This window comes from Malania oleifera, chromosome 8, assembly GCF_029873635.1.
Source record: "Malania oleifera isolate guangnan ecotype guangnan chromosome 8, ASM2987363v1, whole genome shotgun sequence".
Lineage (NCBI taxonomy): Eukaryota > Viridiplantae > Streptophyta > Magnoliopsida > Santalales > Ximeniaceae > Malania > Malania oleifera.
The window spans coordinates 102,864,691-102,877,172 of NC_080424.1; the positions used below are offsets into that span (position 1 = coordinate 102,864,691).

The window sequence follows — 12,482 nt, forward strand, 5'->3', positions numbered from 1 at the left end:
CATTCTCACTCTCCCTTCCTTTGACTGCACATTTGGAATGTAGAATGGAATGAAATTTGGGGAGGATGGAATCCAATTTATAAACTTGATTTTTGTCATAATTTTTATTCAAATTTTTATTCCATATTTTTGTATATCCATTTCATTCATAAATCAAACATGAAGTCAAAACTTTTTGTATCTTTTAGATTCCCCACTAGTCGGAGTCATTAGAATTCTTTTGTCAATAATTCAGGCTTGAGCGTCGTGGGGATCATATGGTTTTCCTCTTTGAAGTCTCAGAGATCATTCATTACTTCAAACTTTCATTCTCTTTCAACTACTTTTATAGACTTTAGTTTCAAAATTCAACAAAAAATTGATTAATTTTATAATTATTGAACTTGAGATTTTTTCAACTAAGATTGATTAGATTCTTAAGCAGTACTAGAAAACTCATATTTGACTCATCAATTTCAGTTCAAATTTCTGTAGAGTTGAGTTGGGTGGAATTGAGAAGCTTCATGAGCTGATTTAACTTGCTTAGCCTCCATTGAGAGCACTTAAAAAAATGCTTATAATATTTATCACTTAAAATAAATAATTTTACTAAAAAAAATTGTGTTTGACTTGCACTACAACACACTTTCTGCAATAAGTGTTTTTTCCGGAACTATTTTTTTTTTTTTTTGATAATTATTTAAGTATATTTTAAGAAGTAATTTAAGATAATTTTTATAAGTGATACTGTTTGTAAGTTATGCCAATTTTACTCGCAAGCAAAACATATGTTAAAATTAGTATATATGAATCACAAGGTATTTTTATATTTTTGGATTAAGAAATCCAAAACCATATAAATCAAATCTGCCCCTAATTCTCGACCCCCCACGGCCCACCCTCTTCTCCTCAATGTCTCTTCGTGCGGATCTCTCTCTCTCTCTCTCTCTCTCTCTCACACACACACACACACACACGCAGATACTCTCTGGTTATAGCTGATCAACCTTCTCTCTCGTCTTCCAAGGATCTGGTAAATATTTCATGTGTGTAGATTTTTTCTTTATGAATCTGTTCTAGAAGACCAAAATTTCTTCTAGCTCCTATGACAATCGCTTCTCTTTCCTTTTCTTGCTCCAATCCTCCCCCATTCTCTCTTTCTATCCCCAGAATCACGCTTCACCTGGTTGTGATCTTCAATTTCTGGGTGTTTTTTTTTAATGAATCCTGCCTAGAAGGACAAAATTTTTTCAAGGCTCTTCGACACTTCTCTCTCTCTCTCTCTCTCTCTCTCTCTCGTTGAATGAATAGGATCTGATTAGATTTAGTTTTCTTTTATTTTTTTGCTCATCCAAGTTGCGCCTAATAATAACCAGTATCTTGCTTAGTTTAATTTGATTTGAATTTTCCTTTTTGCATAGGATTTCCTATATGGTCTGCCTGATTATTATTGATTTTCATAGAATTTGAAACCAAATTGGAAGAGCAGGAGTTTGCATTCTGGTCTGCTTGATTCCAATTTGCTGTATTTGGTAAGAAATTTTGAATCTTCAAAATTTCGTATTTCAGAACTGTTTAAGCTAACTTCTGAATATCTTTAGTTCATCGAACAAACTCTTGATTTAGTTTTATCTATTTGAACAAACTTTTGTAAATTATTTTTTCTTAGAAGTATAATTAATATGTTGTAAATTACGCGTAAGAAAGAAAAGAATTGCATGGTTCAAAATCTTAAATTTCGTTAATTCATTTGGTCTTTGAAACACTTGAAAAACCTATGTCCTGAATGCAGGAGAGTTATTTTGTCTATTGGCATTACTATTACTAATGGAGAACTGCTGCTCTTATTTATGATTTTATAGTCATTAATAACGCTTGAACCTTTCTGGCCTTTCCTATGTGATGTGATCCAGATATGAGTATGCATTTCAAAGTTCTTTTAGTGCTCATTGATTTTTTTATTTTTATTTTTATTTTTATTTTTGAAGATATTCTCTTGCTTGGCTGTTCTAATCCTGCCCTTCTCTTTTTGCAGCAATTGAAGGAGGCTTTGGCAATTGCAGTTTAGGTCGAAACCACAAGAAATTGAGGTTTAGTTTCAAATTATTTGGTTTGTAGAACTTTTAGTTTGCATGATAGTTATTCCTTAAAATGTATCTTTTTGGCATTGTTTAGTGTGTATTTCTTTTTGTATAAATCAAGAAATTTGTGAATCTATACTTTCTTCATTAATTATGTAGTGATTCCAAAAAAAAAAAAAATTAATTATTTATTAATTAAATAATATAATATAATTATATATATAAGTTCGAAATAAAATTTGACACTCCCCTTCTCTCTCTCACCAACTCTCTCTCTCTCTCTCTCTCTCTCTCCTCATTTCTCGGTGATAAGTGCGCCGATTGAAAAATAAAAAATACCACTAGGTTCATATCTCGGCTACCAACATTTTAACTGTAGTGGATTTGTCGTAGGAGCGTTGTAGGCACCACTCCTGGGGTGAGATAAGAGTAATAGATTATGTCAATTTATTTTGAAAATATTTCCGATTAAATTGTAGTAATTGGTTTCAAGAATAACATACATGATTTTCTGAGTATTTAAGCTTATAGGAATGGTAATTTTGAATTATTATACGTATGTTTTGGGGAATAAATTTTAATTAAATTAAATTATAGGGTTTAGATGATATCGGTATTTTTGGAAATATATTCTAATTAAGTTAAATTCCATGGATTTGATAAAATCAGATTTTTTTGGGAATATTTTGGAATTAAATTAAATTGCGGGTGTTGACCTCATAGGTTATATCACGTTTTGATTATGACAAATACTTTGGTATTTAATGTTTTTCGAGTTTGTGTACAGGATCAGTTTTACATGAATTGACAAAAGCATACGGTGACTCGAAGAATTTGAAGACAAATTGTTTACATTTGTATTTTATATTTGATTCATTCAGATCTGTAATTTTAATCAAAAGGTTTGTAATAATTGATGCATGTAATAAATGGTAGGATCTACAAATTCAAAGGCCTTAGAACAGCCCTAGGTCCCTACACATCATTTGGAAATCAAGAAACCTTTTCGAACGACCGACGCTAGGTTTTTTAGGCCAAGTTAAAATGACTAAACCTTAGAAAAGACTCTAGGTCCTTGTGTAACGACCTTCTTAATTAACATGATTTTTTTTTCCACTGTACTAATTATCATACTTTGATACCATAACATTATCCTAAGCAGCGAGAAGTATAATACAAATAAACATTTTCATACATAATGATATACCATACTGTATAATACCAAAGTACTATCATGTTTCCCAAAAGAATATATACATGTGTTATTAAATCCCCAAAATTGCCCTCAGCTAGTTAGGGCAAATACAAAAACCCTTCACTATACTCACTTTACTGTCAAGGCACTACAGACGCCCCTTTACCTGCGAGCCTGATCTGCTTGCCTACCTGGATCACCTGAAAAAGGTTTCAACACTGGGATGAGCCAACGCTCAGTAAGATGATATATGCTATTACTAGTGTGTGGCAAATGAGTCATCATATCACAAAAATCCGTTTCCATATAATCATGTATATCTGGATCTATAAATACAGTACAAATCATAATACTCATTACCATTTTCATGTCATTTAACACATCTGTATTTAAGTTACTATTCAAAATACTTCTAACATACATAAGTAATTCTCTTGTCTCTGTAAATCAGAATATAGATAATAATAACTGTAAACTTTCTCCTGTGGATATCTGTATGTCATGATTTAACCCTTCATGATAGGGTTGTGCGACTCGTAGGCGGGATCTATACTGGTTGGCCGACCGGGTAAATCACTATACTCCATCGGCCGATCTGCCCACCTCTACCCATATCTGATGGGGAGCCTATCCACGTCAAGGGCACTATATGATTGACCTATAGCCTATTATCTGAATAGGCTGTTGCACTCCGTAAACTGTATACTGCATGTAGCTATGGTACCGTACTCTGTAAACTGTATGGTCCAACAGGGTCTGATACTATATACATATTCATATATATACTCTTTCACTGTTTTTATCATGTTTCAAAATTATCATAACGCTATTTTTCTGTTCTGTACATAGTATAACTGTAGCATCTCGATGCTATCTCTATATAACTGTCTATATATTCTGTAAATGCTCTGTCTGTATACTTTGAATGTTATGGTAATAGAAAACATGACATGCTTTAAACTCTGTAAATCATAATACTGGAACTACGTAATCATAATACTGTATCCGTAATTCGTATAATCATGGTGTTAAAATCCGTAAAATCATAGTACTGTAATTCACATAATCATAGCACTGAAATACGTAAAATCATGAAACTACAATTCATAAAGCATACTCCCATACTACATACATATTCTCAAGCCACACCATACTTGAGTACATAATTTTCATAAATAAATACACTGCATAATATTTAGAAATTTCCTAACATAGCATATATCTCTTACCTTATCTCTGAAAAACCCCTACTGTACTCTAGCCCGATACCCGCAGGGCCTCATACAAAAAACCCTAAAATCAATATTTGCCAGAACTAAACATCAGTATTTTTCTACTTGTATCATTTCCTATAACTACCATAAGGCCGAAAGGAGACTAAAAGGTCTTACCCTGAATTTGGGATGATTTCCAACTCCGATTTCCTGACGATCCGCTTTGGTAGATGCGTAGAGAACTCAGCCAGGAGCGTCGTGGTAGCTTTGGATCGTCGATCTGGCGACTAGTGGGGCTGAAAATGAAGAGAGAAGGGAGAGAGAGTCGTAAAAGAGAGAGAGCGGCGAGAGAACTGATAAAAAATCCCGGTTTTCCTCCTTTTATAGGGTCAGGTTCGTCGACGAGACACGTCACCTCGTCGAAGAGCCCTTCACAAATTTTGTCAACGAGGCCCTGTGTTCCTCAACAAAATTCAGAGCAGCCCGAACCGTTTCTCGGTATTTTCTCGTCGACAAAACCCTGTGTTCGTCGACGAAATTTTGAAGACCTTCGTTGACGAGACCCTGTGTTCGTCGACGAAGCTGAGCAATTTCCTGAATTTATGATTATTTAATATTATCTCTAAAATGCAATGTCGTACGAACACGAAGTTTGCAGCCTCCTTCTGTTTCTATTTCTATTTTCTCTCTCTCTTTAATACTTAAAATGCTATTATTATTCGGGTCACTACATTCTTCCCTCCTTATAAAATCCTTATAAAATTTCGTCCTCGAAATTTACTATTTGAATTTCTATCTATATTCTCTATCATCCAATAAAGAAAAAGGTCTACTTATTTTATTACTTATCCTCACTTATGGTGGAGGAATACCGTAGTTACATGGGTGGTTCTAGGAGAATACAACCATAAAAGAAAATCTCTCCCAAAACAAAATACTATCTACTAACCATAATCAATACATGTACCTGCAAAAGAAACTCTTCTAACTACTATACTTTACCTGAGTACCTCTATACCTCATGGAACAGCTGTTGGTATCTCTGTCTAATTTGCTCCTCAAGCTCCCAAGAAGCTTCCTCTATGGCATGATTCCTCCATAAAACTTTAACTAATGGTATCTCTTTGGTGCGTAAAATCTGAACCTTTCTATCTAAAATCTGTATTGGAGCTTCTTCGTATGCCAATGAATCCTTGAGCTCTATCTCTGTATAGCTAATGACATGGGATGGGTCTGGAACGTATTTCCGTAACATGACAACATGAAATACGTCATGAATACGAGCCAAAGCTAGCAGTAAAGTTAGCCTGTAGGCAACTGACCCTATTCTCTCAAGTATCTCAAAAGGGCCAATATACCTAGGGCTCAACTTGCCCTTCTTTCCAAATCTCATAACTCCTTTCAGAGAAGCTATCTTCAGAAAAACATGATCACCTACTCCAAATTCCCAGTTCCCGACGGCAAGTATCTGCATAACTTTTTTGCCGACTCTACGCTACATTGATCCTATCACGAATAAGTCAGACCTTATCACATGCCTGCTGAATTATCTTTGGACCCAAAACTCGCCTTTCGCCCACTTCATCCCAGAAAAGAGGAGATCTACATCTCCTACCATACAATGCCTCGTAAGGCGTCATGCCGATGCTAGCCTGATAACTGTTATTATAAGCAAATTCAACTAGTAGCAAAAACTGAATCCAACTACCTCCAAAGTCTAGCACACAAGCATGAAGCATATCTTCCAATACCTGGATGGTTCTCTCAGTCTGACCATCGATCTGAGGGTGGAAAGTTGTGCTGAATGCTAACTGAGTCTCTAGTGCCTCCTGCAAACTCCTCTAGAACCGTGATGTAAAACGTGGATCACGGTCTGAGACTATGAATACCGACACTCCATAGGATCGAACGATCTTCTGTATGTAAATCTCTACTAACCTGTTCATAGGGTAGCTGACCTTAATAGGCAGAAAATGCGCTGTCTTCGTCAATCTATCAACTATCACCCAGATGGCATTCTGACCATGCAACGCCGGCGGCAGCCCAGTAACAAAATTCATAGATATGTGGTCCCACTTCCACTCGGGAATGAAAAGTGGCTGCAACTGACCAGCCGGCCTCTGGTGCTCAACCTTAACCTGCTAGCACGTCAAACATTGCTGCACAAACTCTGCTATCTCCCTCTTCATGCCACTCCACCAGAAAGAATCTCGCAAATTCCTATACATTTTCGAACTACTAGGATGAACAGTGTATAGGGACCTGTGTGCCTCCTCTAAAATCGTCCTCCTAATGCTATCATCTGCAGACACACACAATCTGGTATGAAATCTTAGAGCCCCATCGTCAGAAATACTGAACTCATCCCCCTAACCATCCTGAACTCTGGCTATAATCTCCACTAACTCTAGATCATCTCTCTGAGCAGCTTTAATCTTCTCATACAACGTGAGCTGTACAACCAAACTGGCCATAAGTGCCTAAGGATCATTCTCCACTAGCTCCAAACTGAGTCTCTCTAAGTCCATCTTAATCTGATGCTGAACTATTACTGTTAACTATGCTGAGTCTCCTGATTTATGGCTCAGAGCATCAACCATCACATTTGTTTTACCTAGGTGGTAACTAATGGTACAGTCGTAATCCTTGATAAGTTCCAACCACCTCCTCTGCCGTATGTTCAGCTCTTTGTGTAAAGATGTATTTTAAGCTCTTATGATCAGAAAATATATCACACCTCTCACCATAAAGATAATGTCTCCAGATCTTCAGCGCATGTACCACCGCAGCCAATTCTAGATCGTGTGTAGGATAGTTATTCTCATGTTCTTTTAGCTATCGGGACGCATATGCTACCACCCTACTGTGTTGCATCCGCACACAACCGAGTCCTTTCAAGGACGCATCACTGTAGATAACATAACCATCGCCTCCCGATAGAATCGTAAGAACTGGTGCAGTGACTAGCCACTGCTTTAATTCCTAGAAGCTCTGCTCGCACTCTTCATCTCACACAAATCTGGTATTTTTTCTAGTCAACCGTGTAAAGAGGACCTGACACGGCTGAAAAACCCTTAACAAAACGATGGTAATAACCTGCCAGTCCTAAGAAACTCCTGACTTCTTGCACATTTCTCGGCCTAGCCCAATTTACCACTGCATCAATCTTGCTGGGATCCACTGCAATACCGTCCCCTGAGATCACGTGGCCTAAAAATGCCACCTTTTCTAGTCAGAATTCACACTTGCTAAACTTAGCATAAAGCTTCTCCTCCCTGAGAGTCTGCAGCACCTACCTTAAATGTACCTCATGATCCTCAAAACTCCTCAAGTACAACAGTATATCATTAATGAAGACTACTACAAACTGATCTAGATACTGGTGAAAAACTCTGTTCAACAAGTCCATGAACACGGTTGGGGCATTCGTCAACCCAAACGGCATAACGAGGAACTCGTAGTGTCCATACCTGGTCCTGAAGGTCGTCTTCACGACGTCCTCCGCTTTTACTCTCACTTGATGATACCCGAATCTGAGGTCAATCTTGGAATATACCCGCGTACCCTGGAGCTGATCAAACAAATAGTCTATACAGGGTAGTGGATATTTATTCTTGATAGTAACTTTGTTTATCTCCCTGTAATCAATGCACATCCTCATAGACCCGTCTTTCTTCTTTACGAACAACATTGGAGCTCCCCATGGCGATACATTGGGTCGTATAAACCCTTTGTTCAGCAAATCCTGCAACTACTCCTTTAATTCTCCCAGTTCTTCTGGAGCCATACGGTAGGGAACTTTAGAAATCGGCGCAATCCCTGGAGGTAAATCTATAGGAAAATCTACCTCGCGTACCGGAGGCAACCCTGGTAGCTCCTCTGGAAAAATATTTGAAAATTCTCGTACTACTGGAGTGTTATCAATCTTCATTTTCAGTCACTTCTTTCAAAAATGCTATAAATCTCTGACCTCCGTTCAGGAGTAATCTGCTTGCCTGCACGGCAGATACTAGCTGTGTTGGAGCACGTACCCGTGAACCAACGAATCTGAATTCCTACTCGCTAGGAGGAATGAAAATTACTTCCTTCTGGAAGCAATCAATGTTAGCGTGATTGGCAGCCAACCAGTCCATACCCAATATTATATCGAATCCACACATATTAAGTACAATAAGTTCTGCTGGTAATACTTTTTCCTAAATCTCTATCGGATAGCCTTTAAGTACCCTCTGACATTGGATCATTAACCCTGATGGTGTAGCTACTGACAGTGCTATATCTAATGACTGGGTCTCACTCTTACATAATTTAACATAAGATGCGGAAATAAAAGAATGAGTAGCACCCGAGCCAAAAAGAACAATGACTGGATATGATGAAACAGTAAATGTACCTGTCACCACATCCGTAGCAGTCTCTGCATCTCCTGGCGTCAGAGCATATACTCATGCTGGGGCCACATTCCTCTGCTGGCCACCCCGAGGCACCTGGTATCCTCCCCGAGCTTCCTGATGTCCTCCCTGATAAGGCCTGGGTGTTAGAACCTGATCCTACTGACTTGGGCATTCACGTATCTTGTGGTCGGGTCTCCCACAACGATAACATACATTACTCCCCACTCGGCACTCCCCCGGATGACGTCTCTTGTACGTTTGACATACAGAAACCATCGGCATATTTTGATTCCCCCGAGGTCCTGCCATCTGTATCTGATCCCCCCTATCATGACCTCCTCTCCATGGACCCCTACTGGAGCCAGCCCGAAACCCTTAAGGCACAGGCCTCTTCCCCTGACTCTGAGCTGCTACACCCCTCCGTATACCACTTTCAATGATCGCAGCTCTGTCTACAACCTCTGTAATGTCTGAGCCCTGAAACCAATCACCTGCTTAAACAGATTCTGCCTCAGCCCCTCTTCAAACTTTCTCGCCTTCTTCTCTTCATCAAGCACTAAATGTGGAGCAAAACGCGATAACTCGACAAACCGAGCCGCGTACTAGGATACCAATATCTGCCCTTATACCAAATGCAGAAACTCTGCTGCCTTCGCACTCTGAACAATAACAGGGAAATACCGTTCAAAGAACAACTCCTTGAATCGGTCCCACTTCACTGGTACTGGAACCGGCCTCTACTCCTCTATCAGACGCGCTACTCTCCACCAGCGCTTCGCCTCCCCCTTCAACTTAAATGTGGCGAATGCTACCTTCTGCTCGTCCGTACATGGAAGCACTGCCAATGTCTTCTCAATATCCTGGACCCAATTCTCAGTTACAATCAGGTCATCTCCTCCAGCAAAGGATGGGGGCTTCATACGCATAAACTGCTCAATTGAACAGGCACGCTCCCCGGAACTCCTGGCCATCTCAGCCATCACCTGCTGAGTGACACTGCGTAGTACAACATCTGTGTCTCCTCCACCTATGCTGGAAGGTCCTGACCTATCCTCCTCAGCATTCGTGCCACTACTTCCTGGGTCCATCCTGAAAACAAAAAAACATACTTAAGCAACTTATCCTCTATAAGGACCTATCCCGTATCAACTCAAAATTAACTACCTTCCCTGACCTTACCCAATATCCAGTTCTGTCACCTAAACACACAACCCGACAATAGTTTACTATGGTTTTCCTGAAATCGTCACCCAAAAAAAAACACAGAAACCACTACAGAAATCCTGTACCTAGACACAGAACAAACCCCAAATCCTTTTTCCTATACTCTGGTATTGCTTCTGCTGCCCTCTTAAGTCTACAGAACCTAGCAAACCTAGGCTCTAATACCAAACTGTAATGACCTGCTTAATTAACATGATTTTTTCTCCACTGTAATAATTATCATACTCTGATACCATAACATTATCCTAAGCAGCGAGAAGTATAATACAAATAAACATTTTCATACATAATGATATACCATACTGTACAATACCAGAGTGCTATCATGTTTCCCAAAAGAATATATACATGTGTTACTAAATCCCCAAAATTGCCCTCAGCTAGTTAGGGCAAATACAAAAACCCTTCACTGTACTCACTTTACTGTCAAGGCACTACAGACGCTCCTTTACCTGCGAGCCTGATCTGCTCGCCTACCTAGATCACCTGAAAAAGGTTTCAACACTGGGATGAGCCAACGCTCAGTAAGATGATATATGCTATTACTAGTGTGTGGCAAATGAGTCATCATACTACAAAAATCCGTTTCCATATAATCATGTATATCTGGATCTATAAATACAGTACAAATCATAATACTCATTACCATTTTCATGTCATTTAACACATCTGTATTTAAGTTACTATTCAAAATACTTCTAACATACATAAGTAATTCTCTTGTCTCTGTAAATCAGAATATAGATAATAATAACTGTAAACTTCCCCCTGTGAATATTTGTATGTCATGATTTAACCCTTCATGATAGGGTTGTGCGACCCGTAGGCGGGATCTATACTGGCTGGCTGATCAGGTAAATCACTATACTCCATCGGTCGATCTGCCCACCTCTACCTATATCTGATGGGGAGTCTGTCCACGTCAAGGGCACTATACGATCGACCTACAGCCTATTATCTGAATAGGCGGTTGCACTCCGTAAATTGTATACTTCATGTAGCTACAGTACCGTGCTCTGTAAACTGTATGGTCCAACAGGGTCTGATACTATATACATATTCATATATATACTCTTTCACTGTTTTCATCATGTTTTCAAAATTACCATAACGCTATCTTTCTGTTCTGTACATACTATAACTGTAGCATCTCGATGCTATTTCTGTATAACTATCTATATATTCTGTAAATGCTCTGTCTGTATACTTTGAATGTTATGGTAATAGAAAACATGACATGCTTTAAACTCTGTAAATCATAATACTGGAACTACGTAATCATAATACTGTATCTGTAATTCGTATAATCATGGTGTTAAAATTCGTAAAATCATGGTACTGTAATTCACATAATCATAGCACTGAAATATATAAAATTATGAAACTACAATTCATAAAACATACTCCTATATACATACATATTCTCAAGCCACACCATACTTGAGTACATAATTTTCATAAATAAATACACTACATAATATTTAGAAATTTTCTAACATAGCATATATCCCTTACCTTATCTCTGAAAAACCCCTACTGTACTAACCCGATACTCGCAGGGCCTCCTACAAAACACCCTGTAATCAATATTTGCTAGAACTAAACATCAGTATTTTTCTACCTGTATCATTTCCTATAACTACCACAAGGCCAAAAGGAGACTAAAAGGCCTTACCCTGAATTTGGGATGATTTTCAACTCTGATTTCCCGATGATCCGCTTCGGTAAATGCGTAAAGAACTCCGCCAAGAGCGTTGTGGTAGCTTCGGATCGTCGATCCGGCAACTGGTGGGGCCGAAAATGAAGAGAGAAGGGAGAGAGAGTCGTAGGAGAGAGAGAGAGCGGCGAGAGAACTGATAAAAAATCCCGATTTTCCTCCTTTTATAGGGCCAAGTTCGTCGACGAGACACGTCACCTCGTCGACGAGCCCTTCACAAATTTCGTCGACAAGGCCCTGTGTTTGTCGACGAAATTCAGAGTAGCCTAAACCGTCTCTCGGTATTTTCTCGTCGACGAAACCCTGTGTTCGTAGACGAAATTCTGAAGACCTTCGTCGACAAGACCCTGTGTTCGTCGATGAAGTTGGGCAATTTCCTGAATTTATAATTATTTAATATTATCTCCAAAATGCAATGTCGTCGACGAACGCGAAGTCTACGGCCTCCTTTTGTTTCTGTTTCTATTTTCTCTCCCTCTTTAATACTTAAAATGCTATTATTCTTTGGGTCACTACACCTTGCACCATTATTGCAAGACTTATTAAGCTTGTCTTTTATTGTGTTTTTTCAAAAATCTTTTTGACCAGCTTGTGGTCAAATATTTCTTGTCCTAGAACTTTTGAAAAAATCATTTGAAGAGATTTTGGTTACACTATTTGGAAAACATTAAAACTCTA

The 12,482-nt window shown here is 38.5% G+C and overlaps 1 long non-coding RNA gene across 1 annotated transcript; it reads left to right on the forward strand.

Annotated features, from left to right (window-relative positions):
* Positions 1 to 851: 851 nt before the first annotated feature.
* Positions 852 to 2,211, forward strand: LOC131161424 (uncharacterized). The gene is made up of 3 exons (XR_009138455.1): positions 852 to 1,012; positions 1,443 to 1,511; positions 2,015 to 2,211. It is a non-coding gene; the product is annotated as an uncharacterized LOC131161424 (long non-coding RNA).
* Positions 2,212 to 12,482: the final 10,271 nt, after the last annotated feature.